Source organism: Camellia sinensis, chromosome 6 (assembly GCF_055761805.1).
Source record: "Camellia sinensis isolate YWXY chromosome 6, ASM5576180v1, whole genome shotgun sequence".
In the NCBI taxonomy this organism is placed as follows: domain Eukaryota; kingdom Viridiplantae; phylum Streptophyta; class Magnoliopsida; order Ericales; family Theaceae; genus Camellia; species Camellia sinensis.
The window spans coordinates 196,450,597-196,459,446 of record NC_138966.1 but is presented as its reverse complement, the minus strand read 5'-3'; positions in this window follow the sequence as shown (position 1 = coordinate 196,459,446).

Sequence of the window (8,850 nt, the reverse complement as noted above, 5' to 3'; positions counted from 1 at the left end):
CTCTTATCAATGTGAATGTTAACATGTCAATGTGAATATTTGCATTATCAACGGGTCGGGCCGGGCCCGCCCAGGGTAGCCCACGAGCCGCAGGCGGGTTTCGGGTCGGCCACAGGCTGCGGGCTAATTTTACACTCATATCAATGTAAATGTTAACATGTCAATGTGAATATTCACATTGTCAACGGGCCGGGCTGGGCCTGCCCCGAACTGGGCCCCGGCCCGGGCTTCGGGCTGCCCACGGGTCATGGGCCAATTTTACACTCTTGTCAATATTAATGTTAATGTTAATATGTCAATGTGAATATTCATATTGTGAATGGGCCGGCTCGGGCCCGCCCCCGCCCCGGGCGACGGGCTGGTTTCGAGCCGTCCACGGGCCGCAGGCCAATTTTACACTCCTATCAATATGAATGTTAACTTGTCAATGTGAATATTCATATTATCAACGAGCCGAGTCGGGCCTATTTTTTTGGCTTGTGGGCCGACCCGGCCCCACTCGAATTTTTCCGGGCACCCACGAGGATCGACATGAGCCGGGCCCCTACACATTGACGATATAAACATTTATATTGACGGTGTGAACATTCACATTAAGGGTATTTTGATAATTATGTCACCCATAGAACTTATTAAAATATAAGAAAATAATATGAACTAAATGGAACATAAGTAGATGAAAATGGTATTTTGGTCTTCTTATCTCAAATTGGACCTAATGGAATACTCAAAAAGAATATGGGTTGGATGGAATAAAACTCTTAGAAAATGGATTTATCAAAAAAACTCCCTAAAAATTATGATTGCGTTTGGTAGAATTTTTTAAATATGATTTGAAAATAGAGTTGTATTTTGAGTTTGTGAGTTTTGGAATTATGATTTGAGTGTTGAAAATTTGTTTGGTGAAAAGGTTTTGAATTGAGTTGAAAATTTTTGATGTGACATATGATATTTGATACAAAAACTTACAACTCATAACCAAACACAACTCAAAATTCTATTAAAACTCATAAAATAATTTAAAAATTTGGGAAATATTTTTTATTATGGGGTTATTTGGGGTGTTCTAAATAAGTGCACTTTTTGACTTTTTATGAAATGTTGGATGAGTTTGAAGTGATGTGATAGAGAGGTGGTATGACTTAAATAAGATGATGTGACTTAAATATGATAGTGATTTTTTGACTTTTTGACTTTTTTTGGTTATGTCAAACCAAGCCTAAATATATAAAAATTAACACGTGTCAATTGCAAAAAAAAAAAAAAATTGCACTGTTCCGGTCAACTGGCCGGACGACCGGTGGAACGTTCGGTGGGACGACCGGTAGCCCAAATTTTTCCCGCCTCCGACCGCGTTTTCAAAAGTAAATGTGGAATTAATTTTTGAAAATCCTAAACAAACATTTCAAATGAAGCTCTAAAACTAACTTTCCATACCTTCACCAAATAGAGCCGATATTACTCGAAAAGTTATGAGTGAAAAATTACCAAAACACCATATGAGCGAAAATCATTTTACTCTAAAAAGATATTAAAACACCATATAAGTGAAAATGATGTGATATAAAATTTGTAAGGAAAATAATATATAAATTCACTTTTTATATTCATTTTATAAGTTTAATTATGTATAAGTGATATGATTGGTTGATGATTAAAAAAATATGAGAAAAAATATGACGTTTAATATCCTAATTGATTATCACATCATTAAATTTAAAAAATAAATTTAATTTTTGTCTTAAATAGTAATGCTTAATTTCTAAACTATTGATAGGGCTGCAAACGAACCAAACTGTTCATGAACAAGCTCGACTCGGCTCGGCTCGGCTCATCTCGTTTAGTAAACGAGTCGAGCTCGACTTCGCATGAGCTCAGCTTGTTTATCTTTATTTAAATTATATAATAAATATATTATTTATATATTAAATAATATGTATATACATTATTTATATATTAAAAATATATATATAAATAATAATATAAATAATTTTTTTATATATTAAATAATATAAATAATATATTTTTTAAAATATTTATATTTAAATAATATAAATAATATTAAAAAAAATTTATCGAGTCGAGTCGAGCTGAGCCGAGCCGAGCTTCATTAAAATTAACGAGCCGAGCTCGAGCCGAGCTTCATTAAAATTAACGAGCCGAGTCGAGCTGAGTCGAGCCGAGCTTCATTAAAATTAACGAGCCGAGCCGAGCCGAGCTCGAGCCCAGTTCCTTATTGAGCCGAGCTCGAGCTTAATAAACGAGCTCGATAAGTAAATGAGCCGAGCTTGAGCTCAGTAAAGCTCTGCTCAGTTCGATTCGTTTGCAACCCTATGAATAATTATTCGGAAATGATAAAAGGCAAAAAAAAGATAAGGATTGAAAGGTGATGAAAAAGTTTACTAAAAATGGAAAAGGGGGGAACATGCTTACATGGGGGGTAGGGAGTGGGTGGGGGTGTGATGGCATTGATAAGGCTTCTAATGAATTGAGGTGTTTATGAATAAATTCGATTCAGTTCGTTAAAGGTTTGGTTTGGCTCGACTTATTTAGTAAGCGAGCTAAGTTCGAAATTAAATATTAGACTCGTTTAATAAATGAGTCGAATTCGAGCTCGAATAAGTTTGACTCATTACTCGTTTATCTTTATTTAAATTACATAATAAATATATTATTTTTATATTAAATAATATATAAATAATACTAAAAATACTTTATTATATTAAATAATACTAATAATATTTTTATTTAAATAATATAAATAATATTAAAAAAAATTATCGAACTGAGTTGAGCTTGAGTTTAATTAATATTAACAAGCTAAGTCGAGTTCGAACCTAGTTATCGAACCGAACTTGAGCTCCATAAACAAGCTCAATTAATAAACGAGCCAAGCTCAAACTTAACAAAATTCAACCCGACTTATTTGTAGCCTTACGTGAAACCAAGAAGATAGGGATTCTCAATTTCTTGTTGTTTGGTACTGCAGTCCCTTAAATACATCTCCACATTGTCGTTATTTCCCAAACCCTTTATTTTTTTTAATTTAAATTTAAATTTTTTTATATAATTTTTTAAATTAAAAAAAAAAAAAAATTCCCGGACTTTTGAGTATGCACCTAGTTTGTCTCCGATGCAATTGGTTCTGTTTGATGTAAGATATTTATAAAAAAAATTTAATTTTAAAAATATGTTCATTTTTTATACGATTTCTTTTTATAGATTCTAAAGCAGAAATAACTAAAAAATAGGTGAATTTTTTTTATTATCTAAAAGTTGAGGGACAAATACCTTTAACTTTTACTTTTTAATTATTAACTTTTAATTTTTTAAAAATTACACCAAACTTTGGAATTGCTTATAACTTTTTTTTTCTTTTTTAAAATTTTAAAAATTAGTGCCAAATTATTTGATGTCATTTCTATTTATAATTTATGACATTAAATAATTAAAATAAAATTTAATCTTTAAGGTGCCGTTTGGTAATACTTACGTTTTCAGTTTTCTATTTCTATTTACAAAAATTTAAAAAACTCAAATAAAAACTTGTTTGATAAATTTTTTGATTTATAAATCAGTGGTCTCAGTTTATAAATTTGGCCAAAAAATAAAAACACAAAAAACGTGTTTCCATTTTGAGTTTTCATTTTTTTTTTTACCACCCAACACTAGCCACCACCCGCCACCATTTTCCACCACCGTCTTCCGCCACCACCACCCACCACCACTACCACCACCACTACCCACCACCCACCTGCCATCCACCCGCCACCACCACCACCACCACCACCTACTTGCCACCACCACCCACCTGCCACCACCACCATCCACCACCTGTCACCACCAGCCACCTGCCACTCACCTGTCACCACCACCCACCACCCACCACCACCACCACCACCATCACCCACCACCCACCCGCCACCACGACCACCCGCCACCCGCTACCACCACCACCACCCACTCGTTGCCATCTATCACCCGCCATCGTCACCCACTCACCCACCCACCACCACCACCACCACCACCACCATCCGCTACCTACACGCCACCACCCGTCATCCACCACCCACCTGCCACCACTACCCACCACCACCCACCACCACCACCATCCGCCACCGTCACCCACCCATCCACTATCACCACCCGCCACCACCCACCACCACCCGCCATTCGCCACCTACCTGTCACCATCATTTACCACCCGTCACCATCACTACCACCACCCACTCGTTACCACCCACCACCCGCCACTGTTACCCACGCACCCACCATCACCACCTGCCACCACTTACCACCACTAGCCATCCGCCACCCACTCGCTATCACCCACCACCCGCCACCGTCACCCATCCACTCACCACCACCACCTACCCGCCACCACCACCCACCACCACTCACCACCTGCCGCCGCCGCCACCACCACCACCACCACCACCACCAGCTATCCACCACCCACCGTCACCACTTTCTACCACCGTCTTCCGCCGCCACTTGCCACCACTCGCCATTTCTCACTCTTTTTTATATTTTAAATTTTTTTTAAATATTTTGTCAATTACCAAACGCGTTTGTAGTTTATGTTTTTCTAAAAATAAACAAGAAATAAATAAAAACCAGTTTATAAAATTTTTGTAAATATAAACTGAAAACGTAAACGTTACCAAACATATCCTAATTATTTAAAAGTTGAAAAAAAATAATACCCAAAACAAAAGAATTGAGGGGATTGAAGGTGTGATGTGAGGAGAAGAATCTAACAATCAAGTCATTCAAATCCATTTTATAATAATAATATTGTCATGTTGAATAATAGAGAAGATTTTCATGTGGAATTCACACAGAGAGGAATTTATATTTTAAGATTGTGAGAATAGAAAAAGACATTTTGAGATGACACATAATCTCCTTTGCCACTTTGCATTTTATTTGTCAAGTGGACTGCAAAAAGGATGTAAGAAAAAAAAATTAAAAAAAATTAAACGAGTTTGCCGGGTGATCTATTTAAAAAAATATATTGTAAAATGTTTTTTTGATTACGTTGTAAGCTTTCTATTTTCTATCTATTTATAAAAAAGAAGAATCAAGTTTTCCTTTTATTTTTGTAACAAATAAAAACAAGTTTGTTATTTTATTTTTACAAGTTTTTGTTGTAATTCAATGTCTCTTTTAGGTTAATGACTACTTGAATTATTAGCATCAAAATCTATCTTATTCATACTCTCTCTCTATCTCTAAAAATAAATATTGCGTTTTTGGCCCAAATATTATTGGTGTAGGAATGTCAAGGTCTGGATAAGTTATCAGTGATGGTAACATTAAAAAGTTTTCAAAAGCCTTTGTACTGTCTATATTTGTTGAAGTGAACATAAGGCATCTTTGTCTATGTTGGGACCAATTTGGATGTGCTCTTTTTTTCTGTTGCATAATTTAAGTTTTTTTTCTTTCTTCATTTTTCTTTTTATTATAATTGTAACAAAATCAAATGATATATATTTTTGGTCAATTAGTATGAGATAATTTATAAACTAGACATTTCAACTATGTAATAAAATCATAAAAAAAATACTATGTAATGAAATTTAATTACACATAATCACAAGTATACAACAAGCCCAACAGAATTGATCCAATTCCTAGGTTAGTGAGATGACTCGAAAGCCTAATAAGATTTTTTTTTTAAAATTTTTTATCCAAAAGAAAACAAATCCTCAGTTTAAAAAAAATCTAAATGTCCAAAGAAAACAAAATTGATATTTCCTTCACAAAGTTTGTGAATAAATCCTCAGTTTAATGCCAATTCAAAAGAGCAAATTAATTTTGGAAACTCAAGTTAGAAGTTCATTTTTAAAACGTTTGAATTTATCGGCCCAAGTTTAAATCTTTTTCGACCAAAAAGTCATTGATTTGTATAAAAAGACACTTATTTGTCCAGAGCATACTTATTTGTCTAAATGTCACTTATCTGTCCATTACTAATTATATATTGTTGAATTTTTAACAATCTAATAATGTGCATTAATTTGGACTTTGGCTTCAAAAAGGCGACAATATACAAAGCAAACAACTTTCAAAAGTGTGAAAAGTTTTGCCACCCCAATATTATACTATAGTCCAACCATAGCAAAAGGCTATATGTATATAATGTTGGGCTTTAGGACTTACATCTTTCTTTTTATCTACCACTGTGGTCTCTCACTCCTCCTACATCTTGCTTCTCACTCCTCGTGATGCATGGTCCTGTGACTTCGACCCAACCCTAACCAAATCAAGCAGAGACTTCCTCTCCTCTTGCCAAAAGATTTTGGTTTGGACCACAACTATTGATCTTCTCCAAAATTCGGTTCAATCTCTTTGGACACGCTTTAGGGTTTTCAGGCATTCTTTCTTATCTAAGACAATGAGTTAGCCTGGTTGATGATCCGCTCTCTTATTTAGTCTGATGCTCGGTTTGAAATTTTACTGTTGTGTGATGCAGTTTTGAGTTCTCTCATTTACCTTCTTAAGGTTGTGTTTGGTTTAAGAATTTAGAAAGAGATTTGAAAAAAGAAAGAAAAAATGTGTGTGAAATTAGATAAAATATAAACATATTTTACTCACATTTCATTGTTATTTTTTATTTCCCTTCCCAAATTTCTCCTCATATTTTTAAACCAAACACAGTCTTAGTTGAGTTTAAATTAAGGGAATTTACTTATATGAAGAATGATCGTTGATTAGTAGTTTTAAAACAAAAGACTTGAATATATATTATTTTGACTACACAAAGTTTCATACTAAATATTTTAGTTTCATAACTTTCAAATGTTAACTTATAATATATAAGATCCAATCGAGATAAAGGATTGACATGATAAATAAATAAAAATTTGTATATAATGTTTGGATTTATTAGTGAGTAATGCAACCTCTCCTATGTCATTATAATTGCATGAGAATATTGTGAATCCTGAGTTGTCAAGCATTACACATCAAGTAGGGAAAAAAAAAATCCTTACATTTTTTTTAATACAAAACTATGGTCTAAGACTCCTGAAAATTTTCATTGATTTCAGGCTATACCATATCATTAAAATTAGATTTTTTTTAAAAAAAATTCTCTATGAAACTTTGCATAGGTACGACTTCATTTTCTATACAAATACCGAGATTAATGCATTTATATTCTTTTGAGAATAAAATCCAAATATTCTATTTTTATGCAATTTCCAAACCTTAATTTTTTAACAATTAAATTCAAGCATATATTTATATAAAGATAGTTAGACATCTGAGTTTTTTGTTTTTGTTTTGGGTATATAATCACACAGCAGAATATATATGATTTTCTTTTCTTTTCTTTTTTTTAGAATGACAATAGACATTGAGCTGGCATCACAAAAACATTACCCACCCCATGCTTCGCTGCCACATCAGCATCTCCGATTCTCTATATCCCAACATTCTACTGTGTGGTGCCACGACATGCCACATCAGCCCTACTTTTATTTTGAGGGAATAACTTGATAGTTGTGACAACAAAAAAAAAAAATACAAAATCATGAAAAAGTTTAGCATTTTAATTATTTAAGTGTATAAAATCTCTCACTGATTTGTAAATTTTGTTTGACTGTTACACTGTATTGCTATTTCTCTTTTTATTTTTCTTCACGATTCTTTGTTCATTTAAAGTTAATCCGACAAAACTTTTTTCCAACATACTTTACTTTAATCTATAGATCATTAAGGTGAGAATTATAAAAGACTTGGCTCCACAAAATGGAAATTTTTTCTTTTTTTTGTTTTTAAAATTAACACCTATCAATACATGCCCATGTGATCACCCCTGAGAAAAGCCAAAATCTAACTCTAGATTTTCAAACAAACAAGATAATTGTGTAGTCTTTTATGTGCATGTCTGTCCATATTAACCTCAACTTTTTTCATGAGGAAAACAAATGATCAATCTTAATCGCTAAAGGTAATTGTTTTTGTCTTCCTAATTAGTACGCTTTTCAAAATATCAAAGTCGATGGATGATTAGAATTTGCAAGATTTTTTGGAGCCACAAAACTTTGTTTAGTGTTTCATACAAATCCTTGGGGTTTGAATGTGTTAAATTTTGGAAAAATAACCCACAAGTCTTATTTTGCTGTTGAGATTACTACCAAATTCTATCAAGTTTTAATATGGATAATTAAGTTTTATTTTTCATAGCACATTTTCAAAAAGTTCATGATTGGTCTAACATATTGTTTTTGAGTTTGGAATCTCTCCAACTCGTTTTCGAGGGTTTAGGGATGCAAATGATTGGTCTAACTTTGGGTGTCAACATAGTTGGGATGGTTAGTTTGAACAATGATGCAATTTTCCCCTAAGCCTTGTTGTAATCATGCTTTATCTTTATTAAAGTTTAGCTGTTTTTGCTGCTCCAAAAAAAATAATAATAATAGTGGATGCTATCTCAATTTTATCTCTCATTTAATATGAAAATATTTTTAATCTAAGTATAATAATATTTTTTAATTGTAAAAGTTATGATATTGTATTAAAAAAATCATAAATCACAATGAAAAAATTAACAAAAAGTTCTATTTTGTTTTGAAAATTATTATTGAGTTATATCAAATTTCAATATTAACAAACAAATCTTATTTTTTTTAATAAATTGTTATACGTAAAAAAAATTCAATTGTTCATAATAGCATATTTTATTTTCATTTTATCTTTTTCATTAAAATATGAACAAAAAAATTCATAAATAATTTTAATTTATTAGAAATTTTATAATTAAATTATTTTTAATTACACAAATTAAATGATTTTTCATAAAAAAATTGTAAGTATAAGATTAATAATTTTTAAAAGTAA